Raw genomic sequence first — 13525 nt, 5'->3', positions numbered from 1 at the left:
TCGACATATTCTCTTGTTCCCAAGTGAACTCACAAGGATTTCTGAGTGGTTTATCTGCTATAGCAAGTAGTATTCGTCATCAACCCATATTCGGCTCACTGCTGAGCTCCAGTCTCCTCTCTGAATGAGAGGGGTTAGGCCAATAGTCCACCAGGCTGGCCCAATGCGGATTGGCAGACTTCACACACGCAGAGAATTAGGATAATTCTCTGGTATGCAGGTTTCCTCATGATGTTTTCCTTCACCGATTGAGACACGTGATATTTAATTTCTTAAAATGCACACAACTGAAAAGTTGGAGGTGCATGCCCCGGACCGGATTCGAACCCACACCCTCCGGAATCGGAGGCAGAGGTCATATCCACTGGGCTATCACAGCTCTTTTTTTATAGCAATAGCAGTATTGTATAATTTTTTAACCGTATGTATAATAACTAAGTAGGTGAATATAATTGAGTTTTTAAATTATAATATAGTGCTAAACTAGCTTTACAGGAAAGACCTAATGTATTTCCTGTAAAGCTAGTTTTTAAGTCAAGATAATAAATAAATGAATAAAAATCGGACCGGATTCGAACCTACGCCTTCCGAATTGAAGCCAGAGGTCATATCCACTGGACTGGTATGTTATTATTTTAGTTGGTATCTTCCTAAAAAGGTATAATGGTTCATATTACCCTTAAATTTTTGCCACGGGCCTGTAATCTAAAATTTCTATCGATATTTAAAATAGTTTAATTGCAAGTTTCTGTCGATATTTTAAATTATATGTACCCGTCAGTGCTTTTACGAGTAAAGTAGGTAACTACTTAGTCGCGACATGTCGAGTATGTTCTGGTGATTGAGCCAAGTACGGCTAAGTGCAAGTCGCATTAGTGATGCGACGCCGGCGGATGTCCGCCTTCAGGTTGACAGCACTTCACGCTTTCAACTACGCAAACATTGTCGTGTGTACTCTGTGTTTTAGCATTTTGGGGTAATAAACTGAAACGTCGCTTAATCTACTACCGATAAAGATGACTTAGTTTTGGCTGAACTGGTGTAAATTTTAAATGGTGAAATTGTCATTTGAATCATTAAATACTTAATAAATAATTTGCATGTCTAATTGGCAAGATACATTTACCATCTACATCTACCGACCACCTGTATAAATAATGCATGTATATGCAAAGAAATAAATTGATTGATTGATTATTACTTATTATTTTTAGTGATGCGTTATTACGTATGTATTTGTGTTATTACTTTAAAAAATAATCTAAACCTGTGTTATATACTTATTTATTATTTTTAGTTATGCGACGCCGGCGGATGTCCGCCTTCAGGTTGACAGCACTTCACGCTTTCAACTGCGCAAACATTATCGTGTGTACTCTGTGTTTTAGCATTTTGGGGTAATAAACTGAAACGTCGCTTAATCTACTACCGCTAAAGATGATTTTGTTTTAGTTGAACTGGTGAAGGTGTTTAAGGCCCAACTTTGTAATTCATATACAACATTTAAACCAGTTTTATTAAAATCCTCAGTGCCTGAGAAAAGTCTTCGAACAGTGCGTGTTGCTCGTGATGACTATGGTCCCGAGACTTGGTCGCTAACTTTTTTTAACCGTAAGTATGATTTTACCTCTTTTTACCATAACGGATGGAAAATTTCAATAGGTAATTTACGTACAGTATACATATAATGTCTTACAATTCTAAAATGAGATTTTTGTAGAATGTAGGCATACGAGTACCCACCTATACGAGTATACGAGAGATATACGAGTGGTGCATTTGAAGTATCTTAGAAATGTTATCAGAATCACTGACATATCGTTATGAAAGAAAAAGTAATATGGATTCTATGCGCGTTGCGGTCGTAGAAAAAAGATGGACGTCCGTGAATTATATTCGGTCGCGAACTGTGGTAATGGACAGCGGTAAATATTGCACCAAGGGGAGATAAATTACACCACTTTTTCAGAAGCACAAAAAAAGTGGACTCCTTTTGTTTTCCCTTTGCCGGGATCTCGGGAAAAAGTTTAATATGTTACAGACACAGATTAAAGAATAATAGGCAGATAGAGCTGCACGGAACACGATCGTGTCGTAGCCGAAATATAAAATTCTAAAACGTCGATTCGTCATTCTCGAGTCAGTACGACACGAAGCGTCGCATTAGTAATTTTCAATATTACTTAAGAAAAATTTTTAGTTATTAAATATTTCAAAAACTGTTCACAAAAACTAAAATAAAAAGATAGAGTATTTTTTATTGGTAATTATTGATTGATTATTATATTAATTTACGTATTTGTTGTTAGTGTTAAATTCTGAAATACTTACACATTAAGAAAAAAGTTAGTTCTTTTATTATGTTGGTTTCACCGGCTTCACCACGCTGCTAGTAAAGACTCATTCTGGATCATTCTTTATTCTGTGGTTACAGAGAACACTGATTATGTAAGTGCGGTCGGGAGATTGCGGCGCGAACGATACTTTTATTGTTCTATTTAATTAAATACAAAGAGGTTTTACCAAAATTACAGTGTAAATGCACAGTTACTTTTATGGGTAACGTAAAATATTCCAAAATTTCTTACCTTGTTTCAGTCTCACGATAATCAGTCAATTCAGTCTCATGATTATAAAGAGGCCTATTTATACTATTCCATAGCCTTTCTTGATGAATACTGCTTACCAACAAAGATATCAGAAATGAAGGTAGAAAACGCATGTCATTTCATAACTTAATTATTTTGTTTGCTAATGTATGCTTTGTTTATAAAATGTTATATAAAATATATTAACCATATCTAGTTGTTCTAAGCTTATTAATCTAAATTAATTTTCATTAATTTCAGAACAAGTTAATTATAATACTCATTAAAAATATAGTAAGTATTTGTTAGTGTTAAAAGGTGCATTTCATCTTCGTATTCCCACGAAAACGGGAACTGCGCGGTTGAAACTGCGAGGCGTCGGCTAATGATGAATATATCACCCCTATTTTCCCTCCCTTAGGGTTGTAACTTTTTTCAAAACTAATATGAGATTAATTTTAAAGTCCTATTTATTAAAAGAAAAATTATCAAAATCGGACCACACTATAAAAAGTTATTCGTGGTTTTACTTTACAATTAATGGATTAATAGATTATACATTCAATTATCCCCTGTTTTTCTACCTTTAGGGTTGGATTTTTTTTTCGGAATTTATATGGGATAATAGAAAAAAATTCTAATTAAAAAAAAATATTAAAATCGGACTACTCAGTAAAAAGTTACAGATGTTCATTACATAAAAAATATATACGTCGAATTGTTAATCTTCTGTCTTTGTTAACTAACTTATCTCAAGTGCTCAATGTTTATAGCTACTTAAACAATTTTTGACTATTTGTCTGTTTGTCCTGGCTAATCTCTGGAACGACAAAACAAGAGGCTACTGAGCACTGCTTTTTATCCCGGATAAATATGGTTTCTGCGGGATTTGTGAAAAACAGAATTTTACACGGACGAAGTCGCGAGCATCCGCTTATCGTAAGCTATATAGTAGGCAATGGTTAATTACTTTACGTGCAGTTGTAAGTAAGTTAAAAGTTTGAATGGCGCGGGAAATACGAGCAGCTTTTGCACGATGAATTAGAGGTCTTTCATTGCTAAATAGTTTAATTACGAGTATTACCTGTACACAGTAGATCCGGACAATTATTGTCAGTTCACAGGTTTCACAAACAAACTTTGCGTCGTGTCTTTTTCTTCGCAAGTCCTCTCATAAGGCCGGCTTTGCATGCTAATTATTAGTTTAAAATATTTATTTTTTAATGTTTTTATTGTTTATTTTTGTGTGCAATATATTTCTTCTTCCTCTTCTCGTGTAGTTTTACATAGATTAGGTAGATTCACTAGATAATTAGTTATATGTATTTTTTCGTAATGTAGGAAAAGTAACTAATCTATCACGATCAAGTTCATGTTAATTAAAAGTTGCATATTAGTAATAATTAGAAGAAGTAGAAGAAACAAAGGTTTATAAATTAAACAGCTGAGAGTATAACAATCAGAAATCATCATATAGAATCAGAGTGTAAAACATATTCTAATGCTAATCGAACAGTGCAATTCTCTTCTTACCTTTTACTTATAATTAGACACATTGAGATTTTTTAGGACTTAATATTCCAAACATATTCTAATGCTAATCGAACATTGAAATTCTCTTCTTACCTTTTACTTATAATTAGATAGATTGAGTTTTTGAAGGACTTAATATTCCAAACATATTCTAATGCTAATCGGACAGTGAGATTCTCTTCTTACATTTTACTTTTATATAATTAGATAGATTGAGATATTGAAGGACTTAATATTCCAAACATATTCTAATGCTAATCGAACAGTGAAATTCTCTTCTTACCTTTTACTTTTATACAATTAGATAGATTGAGATTTTGAAGGACTTCATATTCCAAACATATTCTAATGCTAATCGAACAGTGAAATTCTCTTCTTATCTTTTATTTTAATATAATTGATAGATTGAGATTTTGAAGGACTTCATTCCAACGATTAAGTTAGTTAAGTTTGCAATAGCGTATGAATTATTAAAGCAAAGAACGTCCCGCTTAACCTCTTAATACAGACTTGATTCCAGTTATAAATCCCCATATTCATAATCATAAAAAAATAAATTCCCCGAGCAAAGGGGATTTGCGGAATACTTTAGTAACTCCGGAAAGAGTTTTAGTCGCAAAAGAAATAAGAGCCTTACTTTTAGATTGAGATAGAAAGTTTTAGTAAAAGGTTGAGATACTTTTTTCTATTACTAATTACTAGCTGAGGCCCCACGGTTTTACCTGCGTAGTTTCTGTTTCTCTCAGAATACTGATTTAAAATATAGCATTTATCAAAAATAACGTGGTTTTTTAATGGTAAGAGAATTTTGAAAATCGATTCTAGCTTGTACACCAACAATAAACAACGTAGGTATACATACCTACTTGTACTAATAGGTACTCCCTCTGCGGTCGTTCCTTCATTTCTGAAGATCGTGGTCCTGGTTAGGTCCTAACCTCCTGCGGGTCTACGTTTTCAACCGGCTTCTGTTGGTGGCCTTTTTTGCATGCGTGTAGAAATTCGTAATCACCACACCGCGTTATGTGGCCGAAATACCCCAGTATACGTTGGTAGCATATGGAGTAGGTAAAGCCTTGATTCCGAGCTGTGATAGAATAGACACGTTTGTGCGCATGGCTATCCAAGGTGTTCTTAACATGTGCATCCAATAAGTAACACATTTCAAACGCTACTAACAGGTACTTAAGTTAATATTGGTACTAATATTCTACCGCGTATGACATATGTAGGTGATGAGCCTGACGGTAATTTATTATCATTCACCTCTAAGGTATTCACTCACACTCGTGTCTGTACTCAAATGTAGTTATATACACCTCGCTCGTTATCAACCCATATACGGCTCACTGCTGAGCTCGAGTCTCCTCTCAGAATGAGAGGGGTTAGGCCAATAGTCCACCACGCTGGCCCAATGCCGATTGGCAGACTTCACACACGCAGAGAATTAAGAAATTCTCTGGCGTGCAGGTTTCCTCACGATGTTTTCCTTCACCGTTTGAGACACGTGATATTTAATTTCTTAAAAATGCACACAACTGAAAAATTGGAGGTGCATGCCCGGACCGGATTCGAACCTACACCCTCCGGAATTGGAGGAAGAGGTCATATCCACTGGGCTATCACGTCTCACATGTGTACATATGTATTGTATATACACCTCTGTGTACTCAAATGGGTAGATACCTCAAGGATATGTGTATTTAGGTAACATCTTCAGTAATACAAGTTCTTCTTCATCGTCTTTCAGTGTCGTTTAGACATGAAATATATCATGTGTGATAGACATGAAGTGCGAAGACTATTCGTTGCCATTCCTTCCGTAGATGCACTTCGATAGGACGATTTGTTGGACGTTGGATGTAGGTTGTAGGTAGTGAATTTGTTTCTTAAAATATTCATCACCTTTTCTTAAAAAAATACTTAGTTAAAATTACAATACAGCTATAATATTAAATTTTAAATTTAACCCTTCCAAAGACCTCACTTGAAGGGGTCTTAACAATCATAACATTTTAGATACGACATTAACCCCATTTCTATTCAGTTTGAAATGTAAATCCTTACCCTGGATACAACAGTACAGCTTTTAGTCTATGACTTAACTCAGTGAACCAGTCGTTTCAAACCCCGTTGATTAATTCCCATCTGTATAATTTGGGCCCATTGTCAAACCATCCCGTTACTTGGATTACGCTGTCTAGGGATTTAGCTGTATAGTCGGGCGGACGGAAACTTTTGTAACACTGCCCCAGCGACTAAACTGTTTAGAAAGGGTTACTAATTATGTAAAAAGACTAATAATTAATTTAAAACTCTCTTAGCCTAAAGTACTTAAATCTATTAACAAACTAAATACCTAAATAACGATAAACGCAAGACCACAAACCATACCTATTTTGATAGCCTTCTTGGGGCAATGGTATGCATAGTGGATTTAAAAGACAAAGGGCTCGATCTTTGATCTTCGTATTTCTTATTTGATCTGGGTCTGGTTGGTGGGAGTCTTCGGCTGTGGCTAGTTAACACTCTATCGGCAAAGACGTACAGCCCAGCGATTTAGAGTTCCGGTACGATGTTGAGTAAAAACCGAAAAGGTGTGTGGATTTTCATCCTACTCCTAACAAGTTAGCCCGCTTCCATCTTAGATTGCATCCTCACTTATTATCAGGTGATATTGTAGTCAAGGGCTAATGCGTAAAGAATAAACAAAAACATAATATTAAAATGCCTAATCTTTAAAAGCCTAGAACAAGTAACACCTCTAGTGTTGCAATTGATTAATTTTTATATTTATTTAGTTAAAAAAATACAAACATTTCCTCTTCCTTTCTAATATCCTGGTGACTGACATAGGCAGGTGGTTAATAACAAGTAATTTACCATCTCATAAATAATAATTTACCATTTACGTAATACGTAAATTACTTAAATATGACGCACATGGCGGGTTCGTGAAAAACGTTAGAAAATGTACGCTGTAAATATAACGGCGTGTTAACAATTTGATGAAGAAATGTGGCCCATTTACACCTACAGCTTTATTACCAAATTGGGTACGAATAACTTGAAAATAAGAAAAAGTTTTAAGGACTTATTGTGGTAAATGTAACCATACTTGCTTGTTTCTTCATATAAAAACGTCATCATTATATTGAGTAATTAATTAGAACTTGTAGTTAAATAAAAATTACTACTAATGATTGTACTTCAGTAAATACATAAATATTATTTAAACATAAAGTGACAATCTCAGTAAATCTACTAAACGCCCTCGTTGGTTCGACAGCTGAAAACCTATTCACTTACAGTTAAAAATCCTAGTGCCGTACTAAAATGGTGGTGCCGGCACCAGAACACCAGAACCGGAAGTCAGAACAAATTTTAATTTGTCGACAATTGCAGAAGCAAAATAGGTCATTTATTACTCTACGGCATTTGTGCAATTCCTTTTGTACACATATACAGATACTTTACCCGTAAACGCCGTACATATTTCCAGCGCAGGAGTCAAAAGATAAAAGATCGCAAGCCTTACTCTTCACTCTCGTACTCACCTGTACCGCTCAGAAATGACGGCATAGTGCTCAGTTTTCTGATGTAGTAACAGCCTTCTAAGCGTTATTCATGTTGGTTCATTTCACATGTAATATTTGTTTAAGGGCTTGTAGTCAGATTTTTTTAAATCTAAGTAAGTTGCCAGGCGGTAAGGGTAAGCCTGGGCCGGGGATGGGCATTCCGCTTTCATCATTATTCTTTCTTCTGAGAAGGGTCAGGCATTCTCCTTATGAAACAGTAAATTTTTACCCTATACGCTACTCCAATGCAATTTGGCGGGCTAAAATACCTAAATGATATATAATGTAAAATGTGTTATTATGTATAAATACAACAACAAATTAAACTATAATAATCTCTTCGTTCCAATACTTAGGTAGCCACAAAAAGTTCCTATCGTTTTATATGCGCATATATAACAATTTGCACAATGTTTTCAAGTAGCTGGGATATTCAGGCCAGCACAAAAGGCTTTCAGACTTTCACCTTGCAAACGGCTCCTGGAAGAATGTCAAAGAATATACGAACTAAGAAACCACGCGTTAGGTGTTAAATACTTACTTTTAAATTTTGTTCTCGGTCAATTACTATAATAACTAAATCAATTAATTATAATTAATAATATAAATGACTATGCCTTTAAATTTTTTTTATAATTATTAGGCAAAATTTTCAGCCCATAGCTGGGAACTTGGGGGAGTTATACCGCCGTGCTTTGGAGAGTCTAATTCGGACTACTTTAGCGGTTTAATCGAGTAGCGTAAAATTTAGCTGCTAAAATTTAGCGTGTCTGAACACCAAAAATTTAGTCGAGCGGTCGTTATCATTAGCATCTCGCAAAGAACGTTAAAGATTTTAATATCTCGTATTGAGTACGCTTAGTGGGTCTAAGCCATGCTATATTATGGAGCTTCGACCCACCTTGGAGCTCAGACAGGCATGGTCCTGCATTGGGCGGTTAAAATATAAAAATGAGGTAATTTGATGCTACTCGTAACTACCCACTTTTTGTTTGTGACTAATACTAAGTACCTATTTAAAATAATTACTTACATTTTGACTAATTACCTAATTCCTAGCCAAACTCTATTGCTTCCATTTGCATCCGTTTAGCGTTTTGTAGGTCATACCAACATAAATATAAGAAAACATTAAAAAAAAGCTTTATTTTCCAAACAACCCTACTCTAAGCAACACAATATTACTAACTTGTATTAAAAAAAACACTTAGAAGTTTTCATTAAGACGTTTAATTGTTATATAATCTTTGCCAAGGCTCGTTACTGACGCGAGTGGCCGGCATGCAAGCTTGCATTAAATTCTATGGGGCATTAATGCGCCAACGCGTAACGGTAACGCGTAACGTCTCCTGCTCATGGGAAAAAGTTGTAATACAGAGTTTTACAGACCTAGTAACATAATAAATATTTTCAATGTGTCACCCTGATTAAGTACCGCTATGTTTACTAGTATTTCTGCCGGTCAAATACACCAAATCTATACTAATATTATAAAGCTGAAGACTTTATTTGTTTGTTTGATTGAACGCGCTAATCTCAGGAACTACTGGTCCGATTTGAAAAATTATTTCAGTGTTAGATAGCCTATTTACCGAGGAAGGCTATAGGCTATATATTATCCCCGTATTCCTACGGAAACGGGAACCACGCGGATGAAACCGCGCGGCTTCAGCTAGTTACATAATAAGCCTGCTGGTACTATTGGAAATGAATGGTTACCGCGATGAAAACACAGCCACAACGATTCGATTTTATTTCGAAATATATAAAACATTACATTACATATTGAGTTAATAAATTATTAATAAAAACAAATCCTTATGCTTGTAGTGCCTCTAAAATAAAAGCTTCACCAGTGGGCATAATTATTGTAAACTTTCCTATAAAATTTCGACGGCCTCCGTGGCGCAGTGGTATGCGTAGTAGACTTACAATATGGTTGTCCTGGGTTCGATCCCAGGCTGGACCATTGAGGTTTTCTTAATTGGTCTAGGTCTGACTGGCGGGAGGCTTTGGCCGTATCCAGTTACCACCCTACCGGCAAAGATGTACCTCCAAGCGATTTAGCGTTCCGGTACTATGTCGTGTAGAAACCGAAAGGTGTATAGATTTTCATCCTCCTCCTAACAAGTTAGCCCGCTTCCATCTTAGACTGCATCATCACTTGCCACCAGGTGAGATTGTAGTCAAGGACTAACTTGTAAAGAATAAAAAAAAATGTAAAGTATCCATTTGAATCGAAATTAAAAATTTGGTGACATTAGCATTTCTTGATTAAGAATATTTTTCTCACTCCCCTATTTCTGTTTTCTCATAAAAGTTTCTGTCGTTAAATTTAATGGTTTTTTAAAACTTTTTCAGTGAAAGAACGTTTTATTACGATACCTATCAGTTAATTTTATTACTTACGAAAAACTTTTATTTTCCTTTATGTGAAAACTCTTAACTAGGATTAAAGACGCCAAGAAAATAAAATAAAGTTAGTAGAGAAGGTCCTAAACAACCTACCTACTTTCTCGATTTTACTTTTCGTGACAATTATGTATATTGGGTTTTATAGGTTGATACCTGCAGTTTGTTTTTATTTTTGGCATGTGTTTCATATATCGATTTTCATGTGGTTATCAAAAATAAATACATTTAGTTAAGCATAATTAAATTCAATAGGTATTAATAAAAATAAACCTACCTATTTAACTATCTAGTATAAATAAAATTGAAATGTCTGTCTGTGATTTCAAATAACGTAATACTGAAAAAAAATAAAGAATCAAGTATTTTTTATTTTTTCTAAAAAAGTTGTAATTGGTGGTGTCGAAATTTTCTTTCAGTGAACTTTCAACCCCTTAGATTCATTGCGTATCATGTATGTACTCGTAGTAGCCCTCCTATCTCTTGAATCACAATTAATAAATAATGAAAATCCGGAGAACAATAACGGCACATAAAAACAAACAGAACCCTGAAGCGTCCTTTATTAAAAACCACGCAGAAATGCCTACTACTTAGTCTATGAAATATTAATATTTCAAAGTAGATAAACCTAGGTATACGTACCTACATGACAAACTCAAGTTACGGCGGTATTAAATAAATAAAGTTAATTAATATCGGCTTTATTACGTCGGCTAATATCCTCACAATAATGCTTGGAGGGTGAACAACCCTTTCACTTTGAATGAGGGTAAAACGCTATTGCAGTAGGTAAGTAGGTAGTTAATTTTTATTGAAGGATGCTAATAGCTAAATAATAATATTCTAAGCAAAGCTTTGTAAATATTGGAATTCGATACCTACCTACCAAATATTTTTTTTATGTTATTGTTACAATTTCAATTTATATGTATGTATATTATATATTTCAGGTAAGTAGGTAGGAACATTATTAACGGATTTTTTAAGTCGTATTTTCTATTTTTTTAATAGTGTTCAATGTGTGTATTGTTGGCATTTTTACTTATAAATAACTATATTCTAGACTAGCAGATCCCCGCGACTTCGTCCGCGTACAAATCGATGTACACTTTCAACCCCTTCGCCCCTTCTATTTATAGTTATAAAAAGTCCAGTATCATTTTACTAAAATTATAACTCAAAACATGAACGGCCGGAGGCCGCACGTTTTGAGCTTGGGTAGAATGTCCGCATTTTATGTGCTTGGGTGAAATGCCCAGCCGTAGCCACGGCTAGAAGCCCTATCACAAGCCCCTGGCCGAAGGCCAGTGTATAATTTAGAAGGCGGTCGGGAGCCCCGCGTTTTATATGCATGGGTAAAATCCCCTGCCGAAGGCACGATCGGATGCCCTATCACAAACCTCCGGCCGAAGGATAGTATACTATTGAGTGCGCAGCCGCAGGCCACGCGTTTTATAAGCTTGAGTGAAATGCCCAGCCGAAGCCACGGACGTGGAAATCCCTCACACCCGCAGAGGTGTGGGGAAACAGGTTCGGGGCTGGGCCCCTTGCCTGTGGTTTCAATCGCCTGTCGTAAAAACGACAGGGTCCTTGGGGTGGCCAATAGCCTTGGGAGAATTCTAGCTATCGCTAGGAAGAATGAGGGGTTTGTGCCTTCACTGGGTTAGTCCCGCTTGTGGGAAGCCCAGCTAAAGCCATGGTCGGAGGCCCTATCACAAATCCCCAGCCGAAAAGTTTATTAACTTTTAACTACCTCCCTGCCATATCTTAAGCACAAACACAAAAATAACGTTCTAATTTATTTGTAGCACCAATAAAAAGTAATAGACTGGCGAAATCCTTTAGACTACTTATTATTAACTACCTTCCTGCTAAATTTCAATTTTGTAGCATGAAAGAAAGAAGGACTTTCATACAAAGATGTGAGAGCCTTGAGCATGCTTATGAAAATTGAGGAGTTCCCTTGAATTCTCCAGGATTCCATCATCAGATTTGTAGATGATGATTATGGAACCGCTTCAAATAAAGACAAAAGAATCATCCAAATCGGTTCAGGCATCTTCAACAACAATCAGGTAAGGCCCTGATTGTTTTGAAAAATAAATAAAAAACTTTAAATTGGAATGAAATGCAGCGTTCTTGTCTGTGGAATGCATTTATTTTTTTATTTAATTTTTATTGAGTTGCGAATAGAGCGAAATTTGAAGACATCGGACATCCTTTACGGTGAAATACCTTTTTCTCATGTGAAAAAAATGAAATTAAAAAGCGAGTATTTAAAAAACAATTGGCGTGAATAATACACACTTGATTTTTTTCCGAAATTCATTGTAAATTTGTGACCGTAACTTACATATTTTTCAACAATAATTCTTATTGTTGTCTTCATCTAGTGAGAATGGTGATCCTAATTTGGAGATGGATGAAATTTTCAAATTTTCTGTTACCACCAAAGTCGAGACGCATTTACTTAAATACTTACCTACGATACCTACGAAAAATTTAATAAGTGGAGAAAGCAACAACGAATGGATTCACTTACGAAAGGAGTTTTTTAAACTATTATCGCCCACATTTACCTCACATACTCATTATTTATCTTCACAGTAGTCGGAAATTATGTTACCGGGTAAAAGCATCTCCCATAATATTCAAAATTGTAAACTTTGTACATTTAATTTTCAATTAAAATAAATCATTGAATATTGTACTAAAGTATTTTATTTTCTCGTAATCGTAGTGAAAAGCAGAGTGTAACACGTGGGGCTAAATCCATTATAAACTCGGTTTCTATTTAGGCGGCCCTCGCCTTACGTCACGGACGTTACTAAACCGATCGTTTGCAGACCATTTTTTATAAATGTGACTTGAAAAATGGCTTTTTTATTTTTTTCACAAATTTCATTCTCTTTCCACTCTTCAGCGGATAAATTTTAACAAGACACTCCACAAGACAAAAACGATTAGCAGAATATAACTTAGCACGTTTATAAACAAAACAGTTTTTATTTATAAACGCGTTAAATCGCTATTCTTGTACCTACTTTGAGTCAGTTCCAGATTTTCAGATCTAATTTAGCATTTAGTCAAAGCCAGAGTATGTCCATAGACAATATTTAACATTATTAATTTTCTTTCAGTTGACATTTGGCAAAACTATTGTATACCTATTGACAATTTGACAATGACATATGACACTGACAGACTCGTTTACGTTTTTCAGCACGTTTGTCGTTTACGCGGTCTTCTTTCTTCTATAGTTTCAGATTACTTAAATTAATTAATTAAGTAATAACTTAATAAACTTGATAAGACTTGCAACAATTGCGATTTTCAATCAAACAAACAGGCTGCGGTAGCGAGCGTATTGGTAACCTCACCGGTTTCCTGAAATCACCCGGCGCTGAAATC

The sequence above is a fragment of the Bicyclus anynana genome, chromosome 1 (assembly GCF_947172395.1).
Source record: "Bicyclus anynana chromosome 1, ilBicAnyn1.1, whole genome shotgun sequence".
Classification (NCBI taxonomy): domain Eukaryota; kingdom Metazoa; phylum Arthropoda; class Insecta; order Lepidoptera; family Nymphalidae; genus Bicyclus; species Bicyclus anynana.
Note: the sequence above shows the minus strand (reverse complement) of the source record.